The 27,269-nt window shown below is 43.6% G+C and overlaps 1 long non-coding RNA gene across 3 annotated transcripts in view; it reads left to right on the forward strand.

Moving 5' to 3' along the window:
• Window positions 1–27,269, forward strand: part of LOC120408319 — a 79,437-nt gene that overhangs the window by 5,450 nt on the left and 46,718 nt on the right. For all 3 annotated transcript variants that reach the window (XR_005600609.1, XR_005600608.1, XR_005600610.1), the window contains exon 4: window positions 1,461–1,545. This is a non-coding gene — a long non-coding RNA (uncharacterized LOC120408319). The remainder of the gene's footprint in view (window positions 1–1,460; window positions 1,546–27,269) is intronic.

The raw sequence follows: 27,269 nt of genomic DNA on the forward strand, positions 1-27,269 counted from the left end.
TATACGTATGTTCCATGGGTGCGGGGGACATGGGACCCCCATCCCATGGAGCTGGGGGCATGCAGGGATTATGTCCCAGGGAGGGGCAGGGATTATGTCTGGGAGGCAGAGACCCTTTCCAATGGAGAAAGGACAGAGCTTGGGCTGGCTCCAGGGGAAGGAGACCCATCCTAGGGGGCGGGGGGTTAGAAAGAGAGTTGGGGCAGAGTCCATTCTGGGGCTCCCATAGGGTGCTGGCTGATTGCCGTGGGCACATGGGGCAGGGCCCACAGGTGCAGATTGTGGGCTCCCTTTATGCTTTTCATTGACGGCAGCACATCCTTTACTGCCTTGAATCTGTTGCCCTGCGGTGCCCCTGGGGGCCAAACAGTGAGGGTCAGATATGGCCCCGCTCTCCAGCCTCACCACCTCTGTGCAGCTGGTTGTGGAGGTGCTGGCCCCAGAGCAGAGGGAGACCCAGGGGTTTATGGAGACACTGATCACAGCCTCAGGGAGTGCAGCAGGCACCGGGAGCTGGCAGGATTCCTGGGACTGCTCTGGAGCTTGATGGAGAGTGGCCGAGCTGGCTGTGCAGAGGATGAGGCTGGCTTGGAGCAGCCCAGAGGGACCCGGTGCTGGGGGTCAGGAGACTCAGGGTGGGGGAATTGCCCAACTACCAGAAACAGTGGGGCCTTGTGGCCCAGTTGCGGGTACAGCAGGCATGGAGGGCAGAGCTAAGGTGAGGCATTTACCCCCCAGCACCAGCAGAAGCATCGTGGGGGCTGCACTGCCCCTCAGCCAGGGCCATGAGAACCCCTGTTTACCATCTAGCTGCATTTTCTATCTGTGATCTTCTGTTCTTTTCCCTTTTGTGTTTGTCCTGCTTTCTCTTCAGGAAAACAGGCTGGGACTTTAACAATAACAGCAAGAACAACAGCGCCAGCCCATCTCAACTAATATCTTCTCATTTTTTACACACACACACACACACACACACACACACACACACACACACACACACACACACACACACACACACACACACACACACACAATTACTATCTGTAATACCATCAAAAAGACTGTCAAATAGGGTTTTTTTCTTCTAAAGTCTCTCTCCAGCTAAAGGGGGAGGAAAGAAGGGATATTATTAAAAGAAAAGCTTTACTTAATAGTTTACATTTTAAATGTCTTCCCGCCTTTTCCCCCTGTATATTTTAAAGGTTAAAAGGAATTTAATGTTGTTTTTGCCGTGGTACTAAGTAGACCGATGTCTCTGTATTCCAAACCCCTAAACCGCGTTACAAACTGTTTAATGATGGACAGACACATGTTCCCATTAACACCTTTGATTTGTTCAGCCCATTTATTCCATCAGAATTATACAGAAAGTCTTTAACTCAGTACCAGAGAAGGGCCAGGGCCACAGAATTTGGATCTGGTTCTGAATTTTTGTATGGTATCTGTGGTTTTTTTTCCAGATATGTGGTTGTGGTTTGGTCTGGTCCATTTCGGAGATAATCATGACAGGATGCTGTGTCTAGATCACATTTCTCCAGAGTTCAGGTGGGTTTAGATTCAAGCCTATCTTTTTAAGGTATCTGCAGGAATTGCATCGCAGGGTAACACATCTTCCACCAGTGGAGTTTCAGTCGATTTAGGTATTCTGAACTTAGTCATCCTTTTTGGATACAGCTTTTGCTTTTAAAAAGGACAGTATGTTCAAGCTCTTTTCTTGCCACTGATTGATACTCATAAATCGAGGATCCTCTGTAGGACCCCAGTGGGGTATGCTGTGATGGTTAGGGGGAGTTTTTACTCAGCAGATTGGTACAGCGAAGAAAATGCTTCAATAAATGCTTCCCCGTAGAGGGAAAGCAAGAGTGAAAGAGAAAGTAGGAGCTTGAGAGAGGAAATTATTCCCTCATCTTAGTATGATCTTCCTTCAATTTACTGCTAAGATTAAAAGAGTTTAATTAAAAAAAAAAGCCACAAAGAAATGTATTAGCCAGTGTATCTAGAGCAGCCGGATTGTGCTGCGTATGTTAGGGCTGAGGAAGTGTTTTCTGGGCTTTGTTTTAAGCACTGAGAAATTAATCTTTAAACATCTTAGCTGGCACCCATCTAGCCTTAAAGGGCTAGACTCAAAAGAAACTTAGGTGTGACAATGCTGATCATCACCACACCTAAGCCTGTGGAAAAAAAAATATGAAAGACTCATTTGGCCAGAGAGGGAGCAAACATGAGAATGACACTATAGTCTAGCGGTTGTATGCAGCATTGTTGTAGCCATGTTGGTCCCAGGATAATAGAGAGATAAGGTTCTTGAATGGTCCTTTGAAATGTGTTAACTACTTATGCTCAATAATATGTTTCACCTTGTGTGTAGCTGTGACATACACACCTTGTATGTCTGAGTACATTTCCCAGACCTGAAGAAGAGCTCTGTGTAAGCTCGAAAGCTTGCCTCTTTCACCAACAGAAGTTGATCCAGTAAACTAAATTAGCTCACCCTCCTTGTCACTATAGTTTAGTGTTCAGTGCACTCACCTGAGAACTGGAAGACTCAGGGTGCCATTTCTCTGCTCCCAATAACTTTCATTAGTTGTCCACAGTGGAACAACTGCAATAGGAGAGATTGAGGGAGCTGAGTATTTGAATATCCCGGAGTCCAGGACACTCACTAGATAGGACACAGGTCCCTGTTAAAATCCCTTCTCCCTCTTAGGCAGAGGAGAGACTTGAACCAGTGGTTTCCCACATCCAAGGTGAGTACTTTAACCACTTGGCTAAAGATTGGGAGGGAGTGCTACCACCACCATTTTGTGCAAGCTTGTCCACCTGGGACCAATCCGGTAGGTCAGCTTGAGCACAAAGGAATGCCTATCTTCCCTCATTCCATGAATCACTCTGGGGCTTAGGCATCTGGCTGCCTGGCATGAGGCTGCAGTGCACCTGCTCAATGGCAGAAACATAGGTGCCTAGGGAACTTGTACTGCAAAAAATCAGGCACCAACCAAATTCAGGCACTTGCAGGTGTCAGTGGCAGCTGAGTGGGTGTTTTGTGACTCCGAATGGGGCCTGGTTCTAGGATTTAGAGCAATTAAGCACAAGGTCCTTTTGTGACTCTAATCCAAAATGACTCCAGTGCTGGGTAAGGGTGCCCCAATGACACATGTGGGGTCCCCTCATTATCCATGTCACAGGTATATCACCAAAAGCTTTCCCTCCTGCTACCCAGTGAGTGCATAGCATTCCTAACCTGGAGGGGTAGGTGAGAGAGGAGTGAGATCTCCATATCTGCTCAGTTCTCGGCCTCTCTACTTCGGGCCAGCTGTGATGGTGGCTTTTTATGACACAGCTATGCGTCCACCAGTGGCTGGACCAAGACCACAGATGAAACCATCAACCCAAACCCAAAGTATGCTGTTATATAATAAGGACCACAGTGAAGTGTTTCTTGTTTAAATGTTCAGTTGCTAATAGTGTACAATTCAAGCCAATGTCTTGGCTGTGTAACTGAAGGTGGGAGAGACTCCTTGTGGAGAGGCAGAATTGTTCTATCTTTTGATTCTTTCTTCTCCTTTTTGCACCAGAGAAGAGTATAGTGCCTGAGGGCAGGACTGGATCTAATAATCTGCAGGCTGCTTTGGCATGAAAGGCAAAACGCATGTGTAGGTTATTATTTTGTTAAGACCTCATGGGTAACCTTTAAGCACTTGATTACACGTCTGTGTTTTTTAATTTAAAAGTAAGCCTGGTTCCTTGAGAAAAGAGGATTGTTCCTATAGACTTGAAAGGTAATAAACAGAGGATCAGCAATTAGCTGTTGAATTCTGAAGTCTTTTTTTCTTATCATCTTATTATTATTTGTGATGGGGTCTCCCCAAGCCCAGCTTCCTGTAGAGCGTATTCCTGAGGATTAATAAAGATAGGAGTGGAGTAGTATTGTACAGTGAACTTCAGCAGGGATTATCCAGTGGAACGTAGACTCTGTTTAATTAAGCCACCATCGGGTCAATTCTGCCCATATTTGATGCAGAGAACAAAGAGGATATGAACTTCAGTTAATACACAGGAGTCTGGAATATGTATTTTAGACACACAGAATGTCTTTCAAACATCTTATTTGTAATGCACTAGCACCTGGGAACCCTGTTGTGCTGGCCACTGTACAAATACTGAACAAAAAGAAGGTCCTTGCCCCATAAATAACTTTACCTGGTTGATTTCTAGTCTCTGCATGAAGGGAAAAAGTAGGATTGACAAGGTAGGAATCTATAGACTGCCAAATCAGGAGGAGCGGGACAAGGAATTTCTAGAACAAATAAAAATATCCAGAACACACGAGCTGGTAGTAATGAGGGACTTTCTTAACAAATATCTGGGTAGTTAATGTAATATGGCAAAACACAAAATGTACAATAAATTCTGTTTTTGACAGTTTCTTATTTCAGAAGGTGGAGGAACTAATCAGGAAGACAATCATTTTACATTTGATTCTGACTAACTGAGGAAGTGGTTGCAAATCTGAAGGTTGAAGGCAACTTGGGTGAAAGTGATCATGAAATGATTGATTTCATGATTCTAAGGAAAGGAAGCAGTGAGAACAACAGAATAAGGACAATTGACTTCCAAAAAGCAGGTTACAACAAACTCTGAGAACTGGTAGATAAGGTCCCATGGAAAGAAAATCTAAGGGAAAAAAGAGTTCAGAAGATCTGACAGTTTCTCAAAACAAAACAAAACCCCATCCAAATCCAATGGGGAGGGATAGTTCAGTGGTTTGAGCATTGGTTTGCTAAACCCATTGTTGTGAGTTTAATCCTTGAGGGAGCCACTTAGATATCTGAGGCAAAATCATTACTTGGTCCTGCTAGTGAAGGCAGGGGGCTGGACTTGATGACCCTTTGGGTCCCTTCCAGCTCTATAAGATAGGTATGTCTATATATATAGTTGCAACATCAAGGTATCCTAATGAGATGGGAATATTTAGAGGCCAAAGTGGCTCCATCAGGAGATTTTTTTTAATTCCCTGAAAAATCAAAAAAGAATCATAACCAAAGTAGAAACATGGACAAATTGCTAAGGATGAGGGGGAAAGAATAACACACACATGTAGGGACAAAATCAGGAAGATTAAAGCACAAAATGAGTCATACTTAGGAAGGGACATAAGACAATAAGAAGAAGTTCAATAAATACATTAAGAGCAACAGAAAGATGCAGAGAAGTGTAGATTCATTTCTCAGTGGGGTAGAAAAGCTAACAACAGATGACATCAAAAAGGCCGAGTTGTTTAATCCCTGTTTTACCTCAGACTTCACTACAAACGGTTAATTGTGACCTAATACTTAACACCATTAATATTAACAACAAGGAGGAAGGAATACAAGCCAGAATAGGGAAATAGCAGGTTATACAATATTTAGATAAATTAGAAGTATTCACATCAGCAGGGCCTGATGAAATTTGTCCTAGGGTGCTTAAGGAACTAGCTGACTTGAAGCAAACTGGAAATCATTAGCAATCATCTTTGAGAACTCATGGAGGATGGGTGAGGTCCCACTTGACTGGAGAAGGGCAAACATAGTACGTATCTGTAAAATGGGTAACAAGGAAGACCTGGGGAATTATAAAGCAGTCAGCTTCACTTCGATATCTGGAAAGGTACTGGAACAAAGTATTGAACAATTAATTTGTAAGCACCTAGAGGATAAAGTAATAAGTAATGGCCAACATGGATTTGTCAAGAACAAATCATGCCAGGCCAGCCTAAGAGTATGCCTGTAATGGGGTGCCCTCACCTCTTGCGAATGCCCCTTTGGCTGAGTGTGTGTGCAGTGTGCCTGTATTTTCTCTCTGCTCTGTGGTGGGTCTTCAGCAACTCAGACCTCCGGCTGAGTCACACACAGTCTGTATGTGAAATAAAAGCAACCCCCTTCAGGACCTTGTCCTGGTTGAGTCCCAGCAGCCAGCCCAGAGCTCCTTCTTGCTCTTGCCAGCACTGTTCTGTCTGAAGTCTTGTTGCTCCCAAAGCCAGCCAGGCACACCATCCATACTCCTCCAGCTCCAGAAAGGAACGGAACTCACTCTGGCCCTGCAGTTCTTTTTATAGTAGCTTGCTGGGCCCTGATTGGCTGCTCCCTTCAGCCCTTTCTGATTGGCTGCATCCCACACACCCTCTCATGGCAGCTTGGAGAACCCTCTTCACTGCCCTTTTTTTGAGGCAGGATATGGCAGGAGGCTCTCAGGGCCTAGTCCACCCTGTCACAATGCCTATAAAATTTGCAGCCAACACCAAGCTGGGAGGGGTTGCTAGTACTTTGAAGGATAAGATTAGAATTCAAAACAACCTTCACCAATTGGAGAGTTGATCCATAATCAACAAGATGAAATGCAATAAATACAAGTACTACACTTAGGAAGGAAAAATCAAATGCACAATGACAAAATGGGGAGTAACTAGCTAGGCAATACTACTGCTGAAAAGGATTTGGGGTAACAGTGGATCACAAATTGAATATGAGTCAGCAATGTCATGCATGCAATTGTGAAAAGGCTAGTGTTCTGGGGTATATTAATAGCAGTGTCATATGTAAGATCTGACAGGTAATTGCTCCGTTCCACATGGCACTGGTGAGGCCTCAGCTGGAGTACTGTGTCCAGTTCTGGGTGCCACACTTTAAGAAACATGTGGACAAATTAGACATGGTTCAGAAGGGAGCAACAAAAATGATAAAACGTTTGGGAAATCTGACCTCTGAGGATAAAAAAACAACTTGAGAAAAGGAGACTGAAGGGGGACCTGATAGCAGTCCTGAAATATGGTAAGGGCTGCTATCAAGAGAATGGTGCTTGATTACTCTCCCTGTCCACTGAAGGTAGGACATCGGGTGACCAGATAGCAAGGGTGAAAAATTGGGACAGGAGGTGGGGGGTAATTGGCATCTATATAAGACAAAGTCCCAAATATCGGGACTGTCCCTATAAAATCGGGACATCTGGTCACCCTAGTAGGACAAGTAGTAATAGGCTTAATTTGCAGCAAAGTAGATTTAGGTAGATATTAGGAAAAGCTTTCTAACGATAAGGATAACTATAAGCACAGTAATAGGTTTCTAAGGGAGGTTGCGGAATCCCTCTCATTGGAGGTTTTTCAGAACAAGTCAGTCAAACATCTGTCAGGGATGGTCTAGGTATTTATAATCTTGTCTCAGCACAGGGGGCTGGACTAGATGAACTCAGGTCCCTTCCGGCCCTACATTTCTATTATTATAATCGGCACAGGTAGCATCACGCAACGTCGTTCACCCAACATTTTCCTTTATAAGACCCTGTTTTCAGTTGCTTATCACTTTGTCAAACTGTAACCATTTGTCCTGACATTTTCTGGGCCAGATGTCATCTCAGACACTTCAGCTATTTCCGAGAATAAGAGTAGGAAAAAATACACCATTTAGCCCATGTTAAAAAAATGCTTACAACCATTTCATTGAGAAGCTCTCATGCTTTGGCACAAGGACTTGAAATTTGGTGGGGTTGTCACCTGGTATCAATGATGTGCTTCTTACCCCTGTGAAAATTCATCCGAATTAACCCAATGCATAAGTCTGAAAAATCTTACACATGCTCCATAGAGACTTGTCTGAGTTTTGCATCTCAATTCTCTTAAAGACATTGTCTGCACTGAACATGCTCCCTTCATAGCTCCTACATGCTGACTAGACTGTGGACATATGTCATTCCTTCAGAGAGATTGTGCATGCTCCATCCCAGGGCTGCAGAGGCTGAGAATGACTTTTCCTGCAGTTGCTCCTCTAGAATGAGACAAGGGTCTTGTGGGAAAAATAGTATGTGATCATATAATTAAAGACCATCAATGCAAGAGGGACGACTCGACGTTGCACAGGCAAGCTGAATTCTGGCATTTCTAAGTTTTGTGTGTTTGACTTTGCAACCTCACATGCTTTTAACATAGTCTGTATGAGTGTAATTTATATATACAATAACCTCCCGCAGTGCAGAGAACTTAACAACTAGAGCCTTTATTAAGGAGCCCAGCCTTGATTTGATTGCTTCTGCTATGGAGAGAGCTTTATGCAGTTTTTGCCCTTTTGAGCAATTAGATAGCAGGGACTCCTAATCTCTGAAGTCATACAAAAATAAATAGAATGCTAGAGGATGTTTCTGTGTGGTCATAGAGGTTATTTATTACTTTTAATAAATCTAGTTGCACTCAAATGCACTTGGAGGTCTTGATCTCATACAAGTGTAATCAGAAATAATTCTATTGAAGTCAATGTTGTGCTATCATTGACAAAACAGGTGTGAGCTCAAACTACAGCCCAAAGTCTCTCAATTCTCTTATGTAGAAAGAAATGGTTGGTTACATAATTGCTAGGGTTTTTTAGCTTTGCAGAAAAACCTTTCGGATTGAAGTACGTCATATGTAAGATTTCCCCCTCTCGTTTACTTCCAGTAAAGCAGCTTCATAAATATCTCAAATGCTTTCACTGTCACTTCTTAGCTTACTCAAAAAAGTGAACATTTTTTTTATTTACCATAATTCAGTTTTATGTCTGTTCCCATCACCTGTGTCACGGGAAAGGATAATTCTGCAGGAGTTGCTGGGTGGGATGCCCTGGTCTGTGTTCTGCAGGAGGTCAGTGTTTGTTGTGGAGAAAGTAAGGTTGTCACAGGGTGTTGGCATGTCCTCCTGGTCATGCTGGGGATTAGCTCGAGGCCAATGCCTACATCCTCAATCTGCACAGCAGCACTCTGTCTCTGCTCACGCCTATGGCTCCTTTTCCGGACTCAGCCCTGTGTTTCCATTATCTGTGTTCCCCTTTTCTAGGGGGGAATCTCTGTCCAACAGTCCAGCTGCCTCCCCAGTGGTGAGTGGTGGGGATCTTGGCCACTACTCCGGGCCACAGCTCAGGGGCGCTGTAAATAGCAGCCTCCTGCTGCTCCTCTGTAACCTCTGTCAATGCTGCTTTATTTCCCTGGGCCACTTCCCCATGGCCCCAGCACCTTCTTTGTCCTTACCTCAGTGCGCTCAGCTGCTCAGTACCAGGAGCCAGCCACTGCTCTGTCCAAGGTGCTTATAGCTCTCTCAGCCTTCCAGAAACAGTCTATTCTCCCTGGGCTCCTAGCAACAACTGACCTACTCTACCCTGCAGCTCCCTTTTTATATGGATCTGCTGGGTCCTGACTGGATGTTCCTCACAGTCCCTTTCCTAGTAGCTGCTCCATTAACCTCTCGCTTGCTAGTGTGGAGCGGAAGCCCCATCATAGAGGGTATGTGTTGCATTTATAATATTTTAGGTATGAGTTATGTGGGAGGTAAAATATGTGGGAGGAAGTGAGATAGTGGTTTGAAAATTAAGGACTCTATGAAGGCCCACTGGTTTGGTAGGAGCTGTCCCAGATGTTGCTTCCAAAGTGAGTAGTAAGAAGAAGCCTCTTAGAGGAGTGAGTGTGGAGGTTTTCCAGCTGGAGGTGCTTTTATCTGGACATGCTGAAGTTTCCAAGAAAGGTCTATCCAGAGGCAAGTCCATTAGGGATGACTGAAGTCTGAGCTACTGAGAGGGTGGTGGTTGAGAGAACATTGGCCTCCATGGCTTATGAAAATGAAGACTGAATTGGGGTATTGAATAAGCTTTCAGGGGCTTGAAAAGGACAGTGGGCACTGCCAGATGATCAGTACTGGAGTCATTCATTAATTGTAAAAAAATAAAATGCTAGTGTGTTAATTTATGCTAGGGTGGATGGGGATTTCCACAATGGCCTTCATAGAACACCTACCATACCTATTGAGGTACACTGCTCCTGGGGGATGACTTCTTCTAACAAGGGATCAGAGTGTTGGTGTCCCTAGGCCTAAGTAAACCAAAGTTGTGACTTTGGGCCTGAGTGAACCAAAGTTCTTCCATGCTGTAAACTTTAACCAGCCTAAAATGCTAACAAACAGCAAGCAAAATTTGTAACTGTCAGCTTTCTTAGCTTGCAGTTGCAGGATAGCTCGAAACAGCAAAAAGCGGCAGTAAGTAAGGGGGAGAAGGGGGAGGAAAATCTGCATGCGTCTGTGCTGTGAAGGCCATAGATAAATATGCGAATGAGAACAGTTCTAACAAGCTACATTATAGTGCTAAGTGTAACTGTTGCAAGGGGGAGGGAGAAAGGGGGAAAAACAAGGGGGGTATAAATGCTGGGACCCCGCCTGCGCGCGGGTGTGCAGGATTTGGGAATGCTTTTTTCTCCCTGGCACCTTTTTGAGCTCAAATAAACTTGGTTTGCTTCTCCACCCTGGTGTGTTAATTAGTGCGACGCACACCGGGCAACGAACCCCCACTGTTGCTGTCCTCGGGCCCTCTGGGCCGGCAACAAGAGGAAGAGGTGCCCTGAGGTAAAATTTCAAATTTAGAAACTTGGTAGTGGCAGCAGCTAACCAAGACTGGGTAGTAGTAAGAAACCCAGGATTACGATGGTTATAGTGGTGCCTTCTGACCTTAAACATTTCTGGCAATGAAAACATTTGATGCAGCCTCATATTCTGTTGCATAGATGGCTCATTGATCAAAGGTCAGAACAAGCAGAAACAACCTGCACTGTGGCCTTAAGCTCATGAATCCAAGTCTTTCGTGGACTCCCAGTGAAGAGCAATTCCAAAAACCGGAGACTTGTACTGCCCGTTCTGGGGACTTTAAGAGAACAGATAATGAATTAGCCCTCAATCTACCTTATATTGTTCACAGTCTAGACTCTTGACATGACAAAGCAAAGGAGGGAAAGGACAAAGGAGAGGAGAGTGTACGGGGAGACTTTGGCAAACCAGTAAAGTGCTTGAAACCACTAAGGCTTTTATTAAAGGCGGCCTAGTCAGCAAGCTGTAAATTGGCCATTCAGAAATCTCAGCTTGACCAAGGCAGAACGGGAGTGGGTTTTGGGTGCCACAGAAAGTATGTTTTTGGGGGAGCAGCATGAAGCAAGACCTTTGCGAGAAGGAGCTGATACCTGACCCCTTGATCCGTCTGAGGTTTACTCACTAGCAGCACTAACTAAATTTCTAAGGGAAACTTTATTCCTTCCCCGTGACCTTTATTTCTATGGACATTTTTAAGGGGCTTCCTGAATTTTCTTCTCTTTGGTGGGGGTTAATGTACTTCTCTTTCCCCTAGTGTTTCTAACCATCAGAAGATTGAAGTTCTGAAACATCTTCTCAATAAGAGAAGTGGGGGCAAAGAACCTATTTAATTTTAAAAAGGAACTTGATAAGATGATGTAAGCAGTGTCTGAATGAACTCTCCCCTGACAGCTAGTTCAGGAGGGTTCAGGAGCAAACTATATTTACATGAACACACCTACTCTGCATAGGTATCTAGAAGACAGGACTTGTGTAGCTCCAAGTGATCAACTTTGGCTGGTGTTGGGTTACAAATCACTTTAGTATTGAATGCAGGGGTGGTGAAATGTTGCTATCTTCATTGTATGACTAAAGGGGAGCAGAACTGTGCTGAGCTTGTCCTGATTGAGGGGTCACCCTCAGCTGAAAGGAACTTGCTAAGCCAGGGGCTCAAATGACAGATCCCTGGGAAAATAAGAGAAGTGGAGACAGATGTCCTAGCCAGGAGGGGTAAACTCTCCATAAGGGTTCCTAGTCTGGGTAAACTTGTTCTTCACCACTGTTAAAAGATAGAGCTAAGTAGGCTTCATTAGGAGCCTTTTTATTATCAAATGAGAGCTGAAATCACTTGTGGTGTGACAATGTTTCTGCCTAGCCTGCAAAGAGCTGAAAATCACTGAGAGACTGATGTGCAGAGGTCACAGCAGAGAGGCAGGTGGCAGCAGAAGGTAACTGACAGTTGGCTGGCGAATGAGTGGCTGGCAAGGCAGCCAGGCAGCAAGGAACTGCAGCTGGTGGGGCAGCCAGACAGAGCAAGTCCTCAGATGGCAGAGCAAGCAGGTGCCTTCTCCTCCGGGTGGGAGGTGGACTCACACAGATGAACCTCTGAACTCTGGCTCCTCACTGACCAAGGACAACACTGTGAGTGGGGTATGCTGAGGGAGCAGAGGGGGACACTGAAAAGGAACTTTTGGTTGTAGAACGTGAGGCAGAAGGCACTGCCCCACACACTCTGGGGTGGGTATCCTGCTCACAGTTTTATGATTATGAATCCTGCTTGTGGCATTTTCCCTAATTAATGGCCGGTGACTTCCCTCCTTTCATTAAAAAATTATTTTCTACACTCAGACTCTGTGCTTGCAAGTGGAGAAGTATTGCCTCTCAGAGACGCCCAGGGGTGGTGTGTAATTTTCCCAGATCACTGGGTGGGGACTCGAGCTGGCTCTGTGTTGTATTGTTAAAAAGGAACCTCTAGATATTGAACCCGGCCCTGGATGCTGCCGGCTCTACCTGGTAGAAGGGTTACAATTATTCATGCGATAGTAGGGGCCTGAACTCGATGACTCAGGAGGGCCTTCCCGGACCTATGTTCTTATGATAATTTCACAGTAAGATACATTTAAACAACAACAAACCATTTGCTTTTCACTACGGTTGCTGGATCGTATCCTGGAAAGTGGAGAAAAAGGCTTGCCCTGAGGTTGCTGCACTGCCCCAGAATAGGAATGTTTTGGCTACAGGGCCATCAAACTGAATAGTTGACTTCTACAGTGTATATGGGAATAGCAGACATGGTTCACCACTGTCTTCCAAATTGGCTCTTTCATATTTGCACTGTGGGTGGGCCCCCTGGCCATGCTGGCAATATTCCTACTCCTCTTTCTCTACCTTTTATATTTATTCCTTAAGTCTGCAGCAGGCAGCCAGAAGAAAACGCTAGGCAGAAACTACAGTGGAGCAGACAGAGTGTGTGGCTGTAGGGGGAATACATTTCCTTACTCTAATAACGTTTCTTTTTCAGTGTTGGAAGACAGTGACTTTCTGGGACTCTTTAACCCTGCATGTCAACTTCCCCCTGCCCTCACATACTGCAGTGTGGAGGAATATAGCCAGGTGTTCCCTCTGTGGTGTACAGGGGGATGCTTCCTGCTGCTTCTCCCACTTGCCACATTATCAGGAATGCTATGTTCTTCCTGCATTTACACCTTCAGTGAATGGCCCCAGAGGATTTAGCCTGCTGTCAGTTGTTTCTTCATTTTACATTTCTCTGACAATGGTTCTCATGCACTGCTGCCACTGCGCTATTGCATTTGGGTTCAGAGTTTGTGTGTGTGTGTGTGTGGGGGGGGGGATTGTTTGTTTTTAATGTGTGACTTAAATTAGTGAATCATGCCCTGAATCAATGCAAAAGTAGGGAATACATGTGCTAGCTGCTGAGAGGTCAGTTAGTGAGACTATACTATATGATAATTCAGACTGCTTCTTGTTGTCTTTAAAAGCAATGGACACCCACAAATGCTTTTTTAAATATTGCAATGAACTGTCATGTGACTGTGTGCCACTTCATTCTGCTGGATTGATTTAGAATTGTTCAGCTGTATGTCATAAACCCCATACACTCCTAACAGATGGTGAAGTCTGTCCTTTAGCTCAAGTAGTATTGGCCTGTGCTTTTGGAGAAGGAATTTCACAATTGAATGTCCTCTGCCATCATGAAATCATAGGTGGGCACGGTACATTGTTATTGGCAACCATGGAGTCCCGCATGATCACAGATTATATACAGTACCTTTAAAATACATTATTCTCCATTGTTTGTAATAGTTTCCTTGAAGTAAAATTACTTGCCCTACTGTTTAGCCCCGTGTAAAATGTTTTCCCTTCCCTATCCATGCAGAAGAAAGGTTGTGTGTGTGTGGTGTGGGGCGGGGCGGGGATTGGCTTATTTCTTTTCTTCCAGCACTTGTCACATCCCTGATTTAAGTTAGGGAAAGAGAATGACAAAGGACAATTATTCCCTGAAATATTGCTTCTTCAGGCTGAATGGCTTTATTGACCATGAGTAGGCTGCAAATTCTGCCCCTGAAAACCATGCTGCAATCTTCTTTCCATACTTGAGTCATTTGCCTCAGCTTTTAAAATTCATCCACTGAGAGGTTTATATGAAGATGCACATTATGATTTCAGTAAAGTGTAATGATATTTTGGAATACAGCTGTACCAACATCAGGACACACTACTCTGTGATTTTTATGCTCAGGGTTTCTGGGGAATCTCTCTAAAGAGAACTACCTGCAATATTCATAGCCTTCTTCATCATCTTCATCTTAAGCATCAACCAGAATAGGAGGATTATAGAAATGGAGAAAGAGAAGATCTGTTTAGTTAATTACTCTTTCCTCTGCAGATGGCGGCTTGCTCCTGCTTTTCCATTATGCCATGTCTTGGGAAAGAAATCATCAGGAATGAGAACTTACAGCTCCCCTGCTCAGTCTCCTGGCAGTGTATGAGCATATCTGAGCCACGGTAGGGCTGCCTGGTTGATGAGTCACATGATTGGCTGAGGAAGTCAGCAAACCTACTCTTAAGTCCAACAGCAATAACTGAGCTCTGGCTGCCCCATGCTCTTGCCCACTTTTGAGATCTCTCCTGTGCCTCCCCTGCTCCTGGTCTTGATCCAACCCGATCCTGCCCTGCTCTGCTTTCTTTCTGGCTCCTGAATCTGGTACTGGTCACTGGCTTCAGATCCTGGCTCCTGCTCCAACCACTGAGCATGACTACTCTTGTCCCAGTTCATGACAAAGGAAGGATGATCCAGTGGTTATGGTGTTATCTTAGGACTGTGGAGACTTGGGTTGAGTTCCCTGCTCTGCCACAGACTTCTTGTGTGACCACGGGCAAATCACTCAGCCTTTCAGTGCCTCAGTTCCCATCTGTAAAATGGAGATAGCAGCACTGACATATCTCACAGGGGCATTGTAGGACAAAGACATTAAAGATTATGAAGTGCTCAGGTTCTGTGATAATGGGGGCTATGTGAGTACCATAGATATCTAGCCTTCTGGCATTGCACAAATATGTAAGAATACTGAGCTGCAAATGCAAGGCTGTGTCAGAATGTCACATCACAACTATTTTTAGTGTGTTATTTTGACTCTATCTGAAGAGTTTTCTTTTACTTCAAGCTCGAATCCATTAGAGTAGAATCTAAAACTAAAATTTGGGGGGGGGGGGGTTAAAAAATCTGTTTTAAACTGTTTTTCAGTGGAAAATTTTATGTTTGACTACATGGTTTTTTTCATGTACAGTGTCTGCTTTCTTCAGAAGTGGGTGTGTATAAAAACAAATACCCTCAAACCAAACTATTCTTAGCTGAAAACCAAAATATTTTGCTTTGGAAATGCTGCGGCAGTGTTTCATGGAAGTTATAGTTCAGGTGCCTTATGTCTCCATTCTCCTCTAAGGGCCAGGCTCCCTGTTTGGACTACATCTCCCATGATGCTTCACCAACTGCACCCAGAGGGGAGAGTGTGGTGCATCATGGGTGATGTAGGCCAAACAGGGAGCTTGCCCCATGTGGGAGAATGAGAATAGGAAGCACCTAAATTACAAATTCCATGAGGCATCACAGCAGTGTTCCCAAAGCAAAATACTCTGGGTTGTGGCTGAAATATTTCAGTATTCAAATTTTGCTAAAATATGTGAATTTTTAGGAGGAAAATTGAAACACAAATGATCTTTTGTCACTTTTGTTAAAACTTCCTGGGGAAAAAAACTACCGACCAGCTCTACTAAAAATGCATGGCCCAGTACTCCCCTGCTTTAAGCTTGTATAATCTTTTACACCTATGCAAAGGGAGTGTCAAAGTTTACAGGATCAGAAAGGTAGCATTTTATACCGGCATGGTACTCACTGTGCACATATGTAAGTGATGACAAGGCCATGAGGAGTTAGGCCTACGGGTCTAATATTCAACTTAAAAACTGAAAGTGAGGCACACATAAAATACCCATTTTAGGCATGAAGGGTGTGTGTGATGTGGCATAAAGGCTCCAAACTTGCAAGTGGTGGGGAGGGGAGCTAAAAGGAGAAGTCTTAGTTCAGTTCAGGACTGACCATGAAGGAGAGAAGAGCTTTACTTCTCCCTTGGTGAGAGAAGGCTGGTTATAGCCAAAGTCTGAGATAGCTTGCTTCTTGGACAACCTGCCCAGTGGATGGGCCCAGGGAGCCTGACCAAATGTCTGGCTGCACTGTATGTAAGGGAGCAGTATGATTGCTCAGAGCTCCAGTATGAAACTGGAGAAAAGACTCTTGAGAGTCTCTGAGTTAAGTTTAGAGGCGAGAGCAACAAGGGTGATGTCGCGGTGGGTGTCTACTATAGACTACCAGATCAGGAGGATGAGGTAGACAAGATGTTCTTGAGACAACTAACAGAAGTTGTCTGGTTCTCATGGGGGATTTCAATCACCCTGACATCTACTAGGAGAGCAATACAACAGTGCACAGACAATCCAGGAAGTTTTTGGAGGCTGTTGGGGACAACTTCCTGGTGCAAGTGCTGGAGGAACCAACTAGGGGTCGTGCTCCTCTTGACCTGCTGTTCACAAACAGGGAAGAATTGGTAGGGGATGTAGAAGTGGGTGGCAACCTGGGCAGCAGTGACCATGAGATGGTTGAGTTCAGGATCCTGAAAAAAGGAAGAAAGGAGAGCAGCAGAATGCGGTTCCTGGACTTCAGAAAAGCAGACTTTGACTCCCTCAGAGAATTGATGGGCAGGATCCTCTGGGAGGCTAATATGAGGGGGAAAGGAGTCCAGGAGAGCTGGCTGTATTTTAAAGAAGCCTTATTGAGGGTGCAGGAACAAACCATCCCGATGTCCAGAAAGAATAGTAAATATGACAGGTGACCAGCTTGGCTTAACAGAGAAATCTTCAGTGAGCTTAAACACAAAAAGGAAGCTTACAAGAAGTGGAAACTTGGACAGATGACTAGGGAGGAGTATAAAAATATTTTCTTGAGCATGCAGGGGTGCAATCAGGAAGACCAAATCACACTTGGAGTTGCAACTAGCAAGGGATATGAAGAGTAACAAGAAGGATTTCTACAAGTATGTTAGCACAAGAAGAAGGTCCAGGAAAGTGTTGGACCCTTAATGAATGGGGGAGGCAACCTAGTGAAAGATGATGTGGAAAAAGCTCAATGCTTTTTTTGCCTCAGTCTTCACAGACAAGGTCAGCTCCCAGGCTCCTGCACTGGGCAGCACAGTATGGTGAGGAGGTGAGCAGCCCTCAGTGGTGGCAGAACAGGTTAAGGACTATTTAGAAAAGTTAGACATGCACAAGTCCATGGGGCTAGATGCAAATCATCTGAGGGTGCTGAGGGAGTTGGCTGATGTGATGATAGAGCCATTGGCCATTATCTTTGAAAACATGTGGCGATCGGGGGAGGTCCCGGATGATTGGAAAAAGGTAGTTCCCATCTTTAAAAAAGGGAAGAAAGAGAACCTAGGGAACTACAGACCAGTCAGCCTCACCTCAGTCTCCAGAAAAATCATAAAGCAGGTCTTTAAGGAATCCATTTTGAAGCACTTGGAGGAGAGGAAAGTGATCAGGAACAGTCAACATGGATTCACCAAGGGCAAGTCATGCCTGGCCAACCTGATTGCCTTTTATGATGAGATAACTGGCTCTCTGGACATGGGGAAAGCGGTGGATGTGATATACCTTGATTTTTAGCAAAGCTTTTGATAGTCTCCCACCGTGTTCTTGCCAGCAAGTTAAAGAAGTATGGATTGGATGAATGGACTATAAGGTGGATAGAAAGCTGGCTAGATCGTCGGGCTGAATGGGTAGTGATCAACGGCTCGATGTTTAGTTGGCAGCCAGTATCAAGTGGAGTGCGCCGGGGTCTGTCCTGGGGCTGGTTTTGTTCAACATCTTCATTAATGATCTGGATGACACTAAGCTGGGGGGAAGAGGTAGGTCTGCTGGAGGGCAGGGATAGGGTCCAGAGTGACCTAGACAAATTGGAGGATTGGGCCAAAAGAAATCTGATGAGGTTCAACAAGGACAAGTGCAGAGTCCTGCACTTAGGATGAAGAATCCTGGCTAAGAAGCTGTTCTGCAGAAAAGGACCTGGGGATTACAGTGGATGCGAAGCTGGATATGAGTCAATAGTGTGCTCGTTTTTCCAAGAAGGCTAACAACATACTGGGCTGCATTAGTAGGAGCATTGCCAGCAGATTGAGGGAGGTGATTATTCCTCTCTATTTGGCATATGTGAGGCCACGTATGGAGTATTGCATCCAGTTTCGAGCCCCCCACTACAGAAAGGACGTGGACAAATTGGAGAGGGTTTAGCGGAAGGCAACAAAAATGATTAGGGGCTGGGACACATGACTTAGGAGGAGAGGCTGAGGGAATTGGGCTTGTTTAGTCTGCAGAAGAGAAGAGTTAGGGGGTATTTGATAGCCTTCAACTATCTGAAGGGGGGTTCCAAAGAGGATGGAGCTAAGCTGTTTTCAGTGGTGGCAGATGGCTGAACAAGAAGCAATGGTCTCAAGTTGCAGTGGGAGAGGTCTAGGTTTGATATCTGGAAACACTATGTCACTAGAAGGGTGGTGAAGCACTGGAATGGGTTAACTAGGGAGGTGGTGGAATCTTCATCCCTGGAGGTTTTTAAGGCCTGGCTAGACAAAGTCCTGGCTGGGATGATTTAGTTGGGGTTGGTCCTGCTTTGAGCAGGGGGTTGGACTAGATGACCTCCTGAGGTCTCTTCCAACCTCAATCTTCTATGATCCTTCTTGAACTATTTTTTCTCTTTCACTTTCCGTTGCTCACTTTTGATGTCTTGATCTCTCCTGGCTGCTTCTTTGTCCATTTTTCTGCCTGAGTACTCTCCCAAATTTACCTATCATTCCTCTGTGTATCAGGCAGAGTGACTTTTTTGTCCATTGCCTCAGAAATATCAAGGGATCAGCTAGCTGCAATAATATTTCATTAAAATATGGTGACAATAATTGTCCTCAGAGGGCCAATATTTTTGTTCATTGACAACCTGTATCAATAAACAGCAGTGATGGGACACAGCAGATCTGTAGACAGAACATACACAAATATCAGAGCTGGCAGCTAAATTGCAAACAAATGGTATCAAGGTTAGAACTCATGATTTTCTGTTCTGAAAACACAGGCTTCTGCTCCATTAACACAGTCTTCTATAGGTGTTGGTAATATTCAGCAGTTATCCTCTTTATCTCACACTAAAGTGGCAGGTGTACAGTCATAGCAACTAGAAATGGAAAACAACCTATTGTGATCCATCCTTCCAGCAAATGCAAAGTTGTTTCCTAAACTATATTGGCCAGTGCTTTGTCTAGTTCATTTTTATATTACTTAAACGGTAGATTTTCCTTTGTATGACTGCCTTACAATCTAACCCATCTCATCATTAGATTGATTGTTTTTGTTTTCTGGTATTCGTGTTAAATTAGAACTGGTTGAAATTTTTTATTTGAAACTTTTCCTGAGGAAAAATAACCTTGTTTTGAAACTGGAATTTTTCACAAAAATCTTCCTTTTAAAAAAAATAAATCAGATTTTCCACAAAACTGGAATTTTAAAACTTTTTCAAATAAAATTTTTGAAAATTGTTTTTTTGTTTATCCCCATTTTCCTTTTCCCCTCTTCTGTTCTGTCCCTCTGTCCTCATTTTACCATGGAACACAACAGAATGATTTAGTCCATAATACTTAGTCCTGCCATGAATGCAGAGTCTGGGCTAGATGACCTCTTGAGGTCCCTTCCAGTCCTACGATTCTATGATTTCCAGGGTCTGTTTCCTACTTTTTCATTTTTCTTTCTTTACTGTTTTCCTTTCTGTCACTTCAAAAGTTGAAGAAGTTTTGAAAAGTGAGAGTAGCCAATAGAAAAGTGAAGAAAAAAGGAGGGGGAAAAAGGTGGAGAAAAAAACCCATCTGGGAAAGCCTTCATTCTAGTGCATTCAGGAGGGAAAAGAGGGAAAGGATTTTTTTTTAAATGCTTAATGAATTTAAAAAAAAATTATTCCATTGCAGAACAAAACTGACTTTGAAATATTTTGCAAAACTGCTTTTCCCTTTTTTGACAAGCTCTAAATTATCCTGTGATTAATTTCATCCCATTTATCTCAAATGGCAAATGCTTGTGATGTAATGATTGAAAAGCCAGGGATCTAATCCTACCTTCCTGCATGAGTGTGATTTATCTAAGAATTGTGTGTCTGCAACAACTGTATTTTTTTACATCATTATTCATAGTTTGGTTTAATTTAATCAGTTTCTCTCTTTTGGGACGTTAGTTATGTCCTCTGGGCAGGACTGACTTCATTACGTAGGGGGTGCTGTTATATACACATGTAATAACACAACTTGGCTTCCATGGGCTCCATCTGTTCACAGAGAATGTTCTGATTTTGATACAGATCGTCACTCTACCCTGTCTGCATAGCTCCTTCCCCACTAAAACATCTCATAAATAAAGCAGTGGTAATTGCTTAGCTTTTCAGGTCTGAACCAAGTTTTCAGGCTCTGTAAGAACCACAATATGAGTTTTCAGAGATAGAACTTAAATTAATTGGATCTTATTAAGCAGCATAGCAGGCCAGATCTTTGGCTGGTATACACTGAAATAGCTCCATTGAAGTCAACCACTTACACCAGCTGAGAATGACCTGAACCTCTGCTTTTAAGCCCCCACTGGCCTCCGGGAGCCACATAAAATGTGGCATTTGATTACATGTATATATGTGCCATTGTGAACACTCAAAACAGATGGGGAAAAGGTCAGGGATTCTTTGTTGCTAAGTGTGTTTCTATGACAACTGCAATGTGTATGTTATCAGTGAGAAATCATTTGTTGTTCTAGCAGCAGGATCATTAAAGGGGCAGGCTCTCTCCAAGAACTATGGAAGCACTTGTTTATAGGCTATTTATTTATTTATTTTTAAATTAAGGTTTGGCAGGTAGCAATCCCTGTCTCTCAAAAATGACATAGAAGCCTCAATGTTCCATTATCAATCGGAGTATTAAAACGGTGCTGAGCATCAGTCGGCCTATATTGTATGGGGAGTATGCGAGAGGCTGCAATGGGAGAGGCAATGTGTTTTGTTTATTGGAGGAGAGGACTGGATACTTTGGCCCTGCTCCTGCAATGAACTTGGTGTGGGTTGACCCCTGAGCTCATGCAGATCCTCAATGAAATCAGTGGGTCTCTGAGCCAGGGATCTGCTTGTGTGTAACCCATTGAAGGATTGGGGCCTTTGTGCAGGACTGGGAATAGAGCCAATGTTGGCCAAGTCCATTAACCTCCTGTTGCCTCCCTTCAGCTATCTCTGAAATGGGGATAACAATGCTTACATGCGTGTATAAAATATTCTTGAGATCCTCATTTGAAAGATGCTGTAAGTGCAAAGTAAAATTACTACAGCAAATTACCCTTCTCTTCACACGCTGACATAATGAGGCAGATAATCATACTGATGTGAGTTGTTATAGCTCCATCGACTTCACTGGAGTTATGACAATTTACACCCACTGAATATCTACCCGCAAGGTATACAAATCCCAGTGCAAAGATCTTAACTTTTACAGGAGCACATTTGCTCAATCTTTCCATTTACCCCATTTAACTTTTCAAAAACATTTTTAATGGGAAAAGGACACTGGGAAGGAAGAGATACAGACTGTCTATACTGCCAACTGCTTTAATGGCAAAGCATCTGTGTATAGTGAAACACATCTGATTAATATTTCAGATCTATCGTGTGTATATAGAAAAGGTGATCGCATCTCACCTATGTCATCTAGCTTATCATTCAGAGGAATTTCTTGTTGTATGGGTGCCAATTGGCCTTCCCTTGCAGGGCGCTTTTTGCCAACGTGAAAACGCCTCGCTGACTTTCCATATGATCTCTCGTTGACATCTAGCTCTTTCCCCTGGCTGTCGCTCTTGAAAGGAATTTGTCTCCACATGCACTGAAGTGATTGAAAAAGGCAGGCTTCTATTTTTTGATAAAAAGCCAGTCCCCAGAGAAGGATGTGTATGCTGGGACTTACTTAACCTCTGTGAATTGATATCTTCTCTTTGAAATTTGTTGGAAATTAAAATGCCTATGACACAAAGTGACTTTAAAGAGGAATGGGCTCCAGTGCACCTGTGACTGACTCCCTGCTGCCCAGCTGAGCTTAAGGGACAGCACCTGAGCCTTCAAAAGAGGAAACCAGGAGCAGAAGCTGTGATAGAGTGAAGCTGCAGGAGCCTTTTAATTCTCTGTGGTGCCACTGTACTGCAGCTTCCTCTCTGGTTTCCTGCTGCTGATTCTTCCTTTATAAGGCCCAGGTGCCTTCTCTTAAGCCCAGTTGGACAGCAGGTAATTAGTCCAGGTGCACTGGACCCCACTCATTCATAAAGGGCCAGTCATCCTCCGACAGCCTTCCAGTATCGGTGGTTTTAGCAAGTTTGCTTTAGACGAGGGATGGGCAAACTTTTTGGCCTGAGGGCCACATCAGGGTTCCAAAACTGTATGGAGGGCCAGGTAGGGAAGGCTGTGCCTCCCCAAACAGCCTGGCCCCAGCTCCCTATTCGCCACCTACCATTTCACGCCCCCTGACTGCCCCCTCAGAACCGCCAACTAATCCAGTCCCCCCTGCTCCTTGTTTCCTGACCATCTCCTCCCGGGATCCTCTGCCCCTAACCGCACCCACCCCCTATCCAATCACCACTGCTCCCTGTCCGCCCTGCCGCCTATCCACACCCCTGCCCCTGACAGGCCCCACAGGACTCCCATTCCTATCCAACCGCCCCCTGTTCCCTATCCCCTGACATCCCCCTGGGGCCTCCTGCCCCTTATCCAACCCCCACCCCCTGCTCCCTACCCTCTTACCATGCTGCTCAGAGCTGCAGGACTGGCAGCCGTGCCACCCGGCCGGAGCCAGCCACACTGCTGCGCTGCCCGGCGGGACCTCTCAGCTCCGCTGCACAGAGAGCTGGCAGCATGGTGAGCTGAGGCTGTGGGGTAGGAGGGACAGCAGGGGAGGGGTTGGGGGCTAACCTCCCCGGCTGGGAGCTCAAGGGCCAGGCAGGATGGTCCCACGGGCCATAGTTTGCCCACCTTTGCTTTAGACAACCTACTGTTTGTGTGCAAACCCATTACTCTTAACAAGCAAAATTTAAGGGTGACAGATGTAAAACACTGTGCACAAGGAGCAGCAAGAAACATAGAACTACAGTCATCCCAGAAATGTCTGCTCAGCGAGTTGTAGACTACTTCCAACAGCAGACAGAACGGTTATTGTGTTGGAATTACTTTGTCTGGAGCAGCAGCAGTGAGCTAGTTTTGCTTAATGGCAAAGTAGAAGTCATGATAAAGCCAGACTCCAGTGTGAGAGTATAGAGTGCCAAACAATGGCGTGAGGTTGACTAACAGCATGTTTATTTAGCTTTTGATTTAAAAAAAAAATCTGCCCCTTGTGCATGGATTTTTCTGAAGCTTATATTTGTTGTGAAAGGAGAAAAAGCAGAGAAATCCAACAGTCCTGACTGCTAGAAAGCTTTTATTCTGCTTTAATGTTATGTGCCACTACACAGATAATAAAGGGTTAAGCTATTCAGATCTGTTTTCCTTCCTTGAGGACTGTGACTTCTTAGTATTTATTAATAAACTCCGGGCTATATGCATGTGAAAGGAGCAAGGCTGACAGCCCTGGAGATTAAAATCTCTTCTCCACAGAATGGATGCATCATGGGTAACAGCAGTGAAGGCTTGTCTGTGCTGCCCCACCCATATGCCTTGTGGGAAACACTTCGAAAGGGAAGTGCTGTTTCCAAGGCCCCTTCTGCTGAGACTACCAACAGGTTGCTGCTTAGAGCCAGCCGTGTCAGTGGTTGTAGGGATATGGGCACATGTCCATGGACGAAGAGCTAGACATCAAATAGCTAGATTGAGACACCAAATTAATTTCACAGAGAGCAACAATTGGTTACAAGAGCATAACAATTTTCAGTCACTTAGTAACATCCTTTGCTGGATTTGAACCAGCAACACATATGTGAAAGGTTGCAGGACCCCTATTCAGGAAACTAATTTATACACATGCTTAAGTCTCATTGACTTCAATGGAAGATAAGCATGTGCTTAAGTGGCTTCCCAAATAATGATATTTTCTTGAATAGACCCTAAGTTTCCACTTGAGAAATCACATATTGATTTCAGCTGTTGCTTTTCAGAAATGACTTCCGTGGTTAGAAGGGCTGGAATTCTTCATCATTATAGCAACTGTATTAATTTTGGTGGAATAAATGAGCCCTGAGAGTCAAAGGTGTTAACATGACCCTATCACTACAGCCTACTAAGACTTTGTCCCTAGTTTGGGAATAGAGAAAGCTCAGCCTGCTGAGTGCTATGGCAAATACACCATTTTTTGACCTTTTATTAAAGATACAGATAAGAAGGAAAAACAGTTAAAGCATTTGAAATATGAAGTATTAGGAAACGCTATAATTTTAACAATATCTGTTATTCCCTTTCCCTTTAGCTGTAGAGAAGTTTATAAGGACACCCCACCCACACGCCCTGTTCTGATAGTCTTTTAGATAGTATCAAAGATGGTAATAACTGTCCTTTTGGGGGAGAAAGAGAAAAAGTTAATCATAGAACCATGGGTTAGAAGGAACCGCAAATGGGTCATCTAATCTAACTCCCTGCCAAGATGCAGGATTTGTTGTGTCTAAATAATGGTCTAGATAATAGTCCTGCCATGAGTGCCAGGGACTGGACTAGATGACCTCCTGAAGTCCTTTCCAGTCCAATGATTCTATGATGCTAAACCATGTAAGACATGACTATCCAGTCTCCTTCTGAAAACCTCCGAAGAAGGAGTTTCCACAACCTCCCTAGGCAGTTTGTTCCATTCTCCTTTTGTTCTTATAGTTAGGAAGTTTTTCCTGAGATTTAATCTAAATTTGCTATGCTGTAGTTTGAACCCATTGTTCCTTGTCTTGCCAATTGTGGCAAGAAAGAACAAGTTTTCTCCATGTTTTTTATGGCAACCTTTCAGGTATTTGAAGACCGCTATCATGTCGCTTCTTAATCAAGTCTTTTCCAAACTAAGCATACCCATTTCTTTCTGCCTTTGCTCATATGGCTAGAATTCCATCCCTTTCATCATCTTTGTCCCTTGCCCCTGGATCCTTTTTCATTTCTCTACATCCTTTCTATATGTTGGTGACCAAAACTGGACACAGTACACCAGCTAAGTGATTACAAGTAACTTAAAAGGCACAAAAATCAGCATTGGTTACAAAGTAATAAAAGGTAAAACACAAACTAATACCTAACTTAACAAGCTAAATGAATTCACAGCAAAGGTTTTTCTCACCACATGCTTTTACTAGCTGAACTTCAGTCAGGACCCCTCCCCCAGTTCAGTGTTCCTTCAGGTGTTGTTGACACCATGAACAGCGGGAAAAGGGAAGAGAGTTGATTTGGGGCCTCTGTTCCTCATTTTTACATCTTTTCCTCCTCTTTGAGGATCATCTACAGCTGGGGTTCAGGCAACAGCAATTCCATCTGCCAAGATGTACATTTCTCGCTCACACCCTTCTTCATGCTAAAGAATGGCCACTTACCCAGGTGATAGTGCATTTGGTTTTGTTGACACCTGACTGAAGTGCTGACTACGCTTTTGTCTCTGAGGAACTAGTTTTGGATACTTCCCCAGATTTGGGATATGCCTTAGTAACATCATACAGCAGAGTCTTGTAACTTTACATACAGTGTTGTCACATGTTTTATCAGGACAATAATGATCAGTGTATTATGAGTTTTCAAATGATACTGCATACTTAGTACAAAATTTATCATAGTCTTACAAAAAATGGTGAACATAAGGATGCAGTCTGTCACAGAAACACCACTCCCATTTAACAATATAGAAAGGACAAGGTGGTTGTGATCTGTGGATTGTAAACTCTCGCACTCCGCAGCCATCCAAGTGATGGCAGCTTTGCACCATGATAGTGGCACAAAGCAGCTGTAAAAAAACTAACTGGCCCTATTATTCTGGAAACTGACTCACTGCAACAGCTGCTTTGACAAATGTGTTTAATTTATCCATAAAAAGAGTTTATTCTATTAATAAACTCGTCTCCTGTAAAAGGCTTTTAGGTGATAAGGCATATCATAAAATAAAATACCAATTAGCAAAAACTCAAAATGTCTGGGAAGATAAATTTAAACCCATACTTCACTTTATGTAAATAAATAAGAAATCCCAGGTCAACATTAGTCAATGTTGAAGGGATGTTGTTAAGAACTTTGTTTACTTAGGAAATTGTTAATAAAAATCCCTAAATCTCTTCATGTAATTCTTATTTACATTGAAATATTCCTCAGTCTTGTTGTGCACTATGACAACCAGAAAGCAAAACTAACTATAAACAAAATGAGCCATACCAGTCTAGTTTCACTAGTAGAGCTGGTCATGCTCTGGTCCTTTCTGATCCCAGCTCTCCAGTTGGGCCACTAAATTGTCCAATCCCCTTCCAGAGGTGTTTGACAGTTCAATATTCAGCTCCTTTTCTAGGCCTTCTGAACTCCCTTCCTCAAGGCTTAAGCCACTTCTCCCACCAACATAGCTTTGCCGCTCATGGGGGCTGGAGTAATTAAGTCGACAGGAGACCTCTCTCTTATCAGCTTAGAATGTCTGCACTCGCAGCACTAGTGAGCTTGACTAAAGCATATCTTCCAGAAAGGCATCCATTTTTTATCTGAAAACTTCAAGGGGTGAAGAATCCACCCACCAACTTCCTGGGGTTAATCATCCTCACTATGTTAAAATGTGTGCCTTATTTTGAATGTGAATTTTTTTGGCTTTAACTTTCAGACATTGGTCCTTGTTATGTCTTTTCCCACTAGATTAAACATCTCTTTAGTTATGTGGCATTTTCTTCCTGTGAAGATAGTTCTGCTCCATAATCAAGTCACTTTTTGATCTTGGGTCAGGATAATATTTTTAACAGTTTTTTTTTTTAATCCTGAAAATGTCCCCTTAACAAAAGGTTACATCAAACATTTTAAAAAAAGGACTCTTCCAAAATGCTTAGATAATTTAAAATAGCCAATGCAATTTTATATATTTCATGCAGGAGAACATTGCAAATAGATCTGGTTTAAAATGGAGATGGAAATGGTGATATTTTCATGCATTTCTCTCTTATTTGACAAAAATAGAATTTTTGGGAAAAAAAATCTGTAAAATTTTGGCAAGTTCTGATTTCAAGAAGCGGAATGTCTCCTCTGAACTCAAAAGTCGCAGATTAAACAGGGGCAAGAGTTTGATTTCTCTTC

The sequence above is a fragment of the Mauremys reevesii genome, linkage group 6 (genome assembly GCF_016161935.1).
Source record: "Mauremys reevesii isolate NIE-2019 linkage group 6, ASM1616193v1, whole genome shotgun sequence".
Classification (NCBI taxonomy): domain Eukaryota; kingdom Metazoa; phylum Chordata; order Testudines; family Geoemydidae; genus Mauremys; species Mauremys reevesii.